The following is a 6,000-nucleotide window of genomic DNA, read 5'->3' as shown; positions in this document are numbered from 1 at the left end:
AATTGAATTAGCCTTGGAAGCAATTTGCCCACATGGTACACTTGTAATATTCTTCCCAGAATAAATTTTTAACCATTTGATAATTAGCTTAGCCATACCTGTGACAACGAGTAAATTGTAAAACACCAGAACAGTATCTTAATTATCCTTTCTAAAGAGACCAAGCAATAATTTGCTTAATCGCAACGAGGGATGAAATAATGTTAGTAATTAAGTAAGAAAGTATTCCCACATGATTATACTCTTTTGTAATAATGTAAGGAAAAAAAGGGGAGAAGATGAGACATTAAAAATGTATACCATAAGATTTCATATAGGAAATATGAAAACAGAAAACAAGTTATGATTACAAATAATTACAAAAATATCAAAGGGTCCTAGTAAACATAAAAACAATTTTTAGCTACATAATTTTTCTAATCCTAGTCTCTTTCAATTCTATAGCTCTATAATCTTTCACTGCAGAATTAAGCCAAATGCGACTCCTTTTACAAAATACAGATAAGGAGAAAGCCCTGTACTTATTTAGTCTCACTGATAGTTCTTTCCTTTTTATTTTTATTTTGTAATATGGAATACAGCAGGTTGTCCCTGTATTTCCTGCAGAAAGATCTTTCCTAGAAATTCAGGTAATTTCAAGAAATCTGTTTAGCTGCGTATTGCATGCAACTGTAAATACTTGATAAACAGATTGTGCTCACTTTTTTCTTACTTCTCTTCCTAAAATTAAAGTTAATTCTTACTCTCCTTATCAGCTTAAAATTCACATTTGATTAATCTTACGTTCCTTGATTAATGCAAAAATATTTACCTTCACATATCCAATGAATATTCTACCGCTGTGCAAATGAAAAAATGGGTCTCAAATCTGGAAATTAAAAATTAGATACTACCTACAATAATGTATTAAGCAAGATCGGCGAAAGAAATGCTGATGAATATGTGACAGAAAGTATACGAGCCCACTGTATTCATTCCTCAAGGTTTTTTCTCCCATATTTTTATTGTGAGGAGTAACAGATGAAAAATACAAGTGTTTGCTAATAGGATTCACATCTTATTATTGGTGCTGATTTGCAGTTTTCCTTAACTCGCCATGATTACTTTTTTAGAAGCTTTCACTTTTCCCCAGCTGATCCTCGTCTTGTTAGGCAGCATTAATGACACTTCAGTCATTGTGGCTTTCAAGCAGAGCCCTTCCAGAGTGAACAGAGAGTTGACATTTCCTGACATTTTCCCAACTAATTACAGGACAAATAATTAAGCATGTTCTCCTATGTAACAAATGAAGGCAAAAGCCGTCTGTCAGCGATGTTGATTGATGACACTCTGGGAGACTTTATCTGATGGGTCCTGCCATGCGGTAGAGGGGAAGCAAATTTATTAGAATGAACAATGCAAATTCTGAGTCATCTCATCCAGTTATGCGCCAAAGCAATATCCATGTCAAGGTGAATGTGACAATGAAAGCAAAATATTTGCATTTTGTGGAGCAGGTTGAAGGGGAAATCAGAGCGAGAAGATGACAGGCCTAATTATTTTGGCTCATACAGGCTAGGACAGCTGTTTCTGGTGTCCTGAACAAGGCTGTCACACAGGTAACTAAATAGGTCTGCATATAAGTCTGTATCCAACACTGTACGGAGATGTCTACCACTAATGACCAACGCTAATGTTACTGCCATCCCTGAAAAACAGTAAATGTGTCACAGTGCACCTTCTGTATGGCAGTCAACATTTCGCTACATAATTACTTGTTAGTGAATTAATTCCTATCTGTCAGTATCTATGCCAGTGTCATTTTTAGACCATTACGAAATTATGCCATCACTATAGCAACTGCAAGCACAGTTAAAAGGCAAAACAGTTCAGATACTCAAGAAAAGTGCCTAGTTAGGCAGAAGACTAATAATGTAAAATTCAAATTGTGATGTTGCTGTCTGCCATCCTAATTTTCTTTATCTTGATTATGTGTTTGATCATTGATCATTAAACAATAATTTAAGGTTTCCAATTTCAATTCGTGATTAATATTTAATATAATTAAAACCTCAGCCACAACAGCATCTTTCCTATAAACAGACGCACACTGCACTGTCATTGCAATTAATTAGGAGCTAAAATGTGACATGCTCAAAAATGAATCCTAATATCAGAGTTTACATGCAAATAAGAATAACTGATAGCATCAGGATGTTCTTTTCTCCCTGCTTCCTTTATGGATTGTAAACAATGCCAATCTTTAAATCCTGCATCCTGACTCATTTCCTATTTTTTTATTTATTTCTTCCATGCATTCTATTTATCCAAGGAAAGTCAGGACCCATCTTACCATTAACACCATTACTTACGGGTTTCAAGATGCCATCTTGTTCACAGAAAAATATTCAGAGTCTTAAGATAAATTATGTATATTAAGCTGTCTGAAATCTTCCAGACTGTTGAAATTTCTAATGACATGTAGAAAAAAGATTTGCTGATATCTACAACTACCTTAAATGCATACAAGTCTAAGTTAAATCAGGGAATTCCTCATATGGAGAAAGAATTTCTTCATTTGCATCCTCCTATTTTATGTAAATGCTCAAATAAAGGAGAACACATTATTCTAGAAACTTTCAGCACGTATTCATCATGTTAATCTATGCAACATTGTGGCTTTTGTTAGAGTGCAAATGTTACAGTTGTGCATTTCAAATGATGTACAACAGCGGAATGGTGGCCTTGGCTACTCTCACTCAGTGGAAAGAGAATGTAGAGAAATAATACTAAATTTGGAAAATCTGTAAGAGGCCAAAAGTGTTGATGAGTTTTGTGTTTGGTTTTTGGTTGTTGGTTGGTTTCAATTTTTTTGGGTGGGTTTTTATTTTTTTGTTGTTGTTGTTCTTGTTGTTGTTGTTTTTTGGGGTTTTTTTGTATACTTGTTTTTTTAACTTTCATTGTAGGAAAATAAGAAATAAAGTACAACTTATGATGCCATTTTCTTTCCAGTGCAAATAATTCATGGCCAGCCAATGATCTTTTTGGTTAACTGTTTGAAATAGCTCTCTGGCATTAAAACATATATTTATAAAAAAGTTGGTGCTTTTTTATTTGAATGCATGTACTGTCTGCAGAAATGATGTGAATATCTATTGTTTTCCATCTTTCTTAACATAGATACTGTTTTCATTACTACAGTGTGTGTTTCTAGGAGGAAAATCAAAATAAAAACTCAGCCAATCACCTGAAATTAAAGCTGAATCTTTCCAGAAGAAAAACACATAATTATTATAATGCAAGATCATTAATATTCTTCACTTAAAGTTACCTTGCAAATAAGTACTTACTTTTGACTAAAAGAAAGACCCTTTCAAGGGATGAGAAACATCATTACCTCGTCTTGCCACATGAAGGTATTTCTTTCACTAGGATCTACAAAACACTCAGTCATCCTTCTTTTTCTCTCTCCTAACTTCACACAGACCGTCAGCATGATGGAATTGGATAAACTTTGCAAAAATGTCTAACTGCAGTAATGTTCTGAGATAGACCACTGCTCTGAAAGTGATGGGAAGATTTAATTTCTGCTCTGCTTAACAAGGTTAGAAGAGTTTGGTTCTTGGTTAACATTGACCACTAAATGAGTAGGAATCAATAGTTCCTCACTAATGCCACAGTAAGCCAACTCCTTTATTGACCTTTCCATTAACACTAAGCAGCTGAAATGCAGGAAAAAAAATAGACTAATCATTTTAATTTTTTAACACCTACCAAATCAAGTGCTTCACTGGTGTTTTGGTGCTCTTCTGCCAGTCCTCTCACGTATCTACCTGCATCGTTTTACATTCTTTCTGATTTCAAAAAAAACTTACTTTAGATTTATTTATTTATTTGGTAATCATGTATTAATAGTGTGCTTAAATAGTGTGCTTAAATTGTGTATAAATAGTGTGCAGCCAAGAGTAGCTGCAAATTAAGAGGAAAAAAAAAGAGAAACATGAAATAAAGAGGTTTCATCCAATTAAAAAACTTTTTGTATATCAGAGTTACTCAGAGTTTACTTTTCAGACAAATAAACAATGAATGAACTTCATAGGGATGATATACAAATTTGATACAAAAAGCCAGTGGGATAGTTTCTGTCTAATGATCCCAGTCAATCTAATTAATGTATTCTGCTACATTACATTTTAAGAAGTGACCATTGTGTAATACACTTTGAAATATGCACAAGCTAATGGGATAAGATACAAAAATTATTATGCTGACAGTAAATCATATTACATTCCTAATAAGCATTAACTAGATAACTAGGTCAAAGCAGTATTATCTTAATTGATTTTTCAAAAGAAACCTGACAGAAAAATGTCAATGCTCGAATATTTCTTCATGCATCATTAAAACAAGATTGGCTTTTAACAAAAGAAGAATCCTTCACAGAATTGATTCTTGCTTCAGGCTGCCTGCAAGTAAGTGTATTACATAAAAATCTATACAGGATATTAAAACAACACCACTCTGCAAGACAGTTACAATTAAAAGCTGACACCCCCCACCATGTGTCTACTATAGTAGCTTGCTAGTAAATGTATTTAAAGTCTTCAGAGCCATATATGAAAATCAGTCAGTTTTGCTATTTGAGCGAGAGGGATACATACACATACATACATACATACACACACACACACACACACACAGAGCCTAATCAGAGCTTTTAATTGAATCATTACATTAACGACTCATCCATTTAATTGCTACATAACAATTAAAGAAACATGCAAGAAAACAGGAAAAAATATTACCTTGGACATGTAACTGTAAATACAAGCTCTACAGCTAACAAAATGGACATTTCAGTGTGGAAAGAGCACCGTTCTGACATCACAAATTTCCAATAGGGATTGTGATGCAAAGTGCAATATGCAGAACAAATAACATATGATATCATCAATAGTAAAATGCTATGTAGGTTCAAACAATAGATCATGTTGCAAATGCACATGTGCATATGATCAGAGAAATGTTGACTGATCCATCTACAGATGAGTAGCTCACAAATCTCAAAATCATGAATTCTAGTACATTTGTGGCTCAGTAGTACATAAGACATTAGTTTTGTGTAAATAATCACAGCTCATTTTCTTAGATTGTTTAGTTTGTGAAGTTATAAGCAGATAATGCACTTAATAGTTTCTGATAATTCTTAATATATTGTTTATACAATAGCTTTCTTAGAAATACATAATATTGTCACCATTTGTTCAATGCAAAATAACTTGATCACTAAACATTTTTTTGTCAAAAAACTCCTGAGTTTAAAAAAAAAAGCCTACATGAGCTCTTCAGCATGTAAATTTTTCTTTAATGCTGAACATATTTGTGTGCCCACCATGAAATTTGTATGTCATTACAACTTCTAAAAGTAAGGGAAGGATGATAATAGAAATTTTAAAACATTATTTCAGGGACACAGGCTCCACAAAGGCTGTTCCCAGTCCCTGGGACAGAAAGAAGGAATGGGACAAGGTAAACCTTCAAGTTCTGTGAAGTGCCAAGAATAATTTGGACCATAAACCTAATTTGGAAGGGGGCTATCTCCTTTACCAGCTCTGCTTAGCTCTAGAGAATTTGGTTTTTTGCATCACCATCTGATTTGAATGTTCAGTTTTACATAAATTCTCTGAGATTTCAAACTAGGAAATGTCAGGAGTGTAGTTCTCTTCTAACTTTTTTTTTTTTTATGTCAGGTGTAAAGCCAGGGGTAAATTTTCTAGAAATAATGAGGTCTGATAATCTCTAGATAACATTAGCCAAATAACCATAAATTCTGTGAAAGACAGTTTTGAAGCAACAGTATTGTTTGTACAATGTCCTATTATATATAAAAGTAAAGTTGTCCCTTAAATGAGTGAATATAAATATATGATGGAAAGAAGCAGGCAAATCCTGGGAAGCGTGAGCAAAGTCATCCCATGCAGCATGAATCCCAGTGGCTATTCAGCACCTCTGATCTTTGGT

This window comes from Geospiza fortis, unplaced genomic scaffold (genome assembly GCF_000277835.1).
Source record: "Geospiza fortis unplaced genomic scaffold, GeoFor_1.0 scaffold206, whole genome shotgun sequence".
NCBI lineage: Eukaryota > Metazoa > Chordata > Aves > Passeriformes > Thraupidae > Geospiza > Geospiza fortis.
This window is presented reverse-complemented; position numbering follows the sequence as displayed.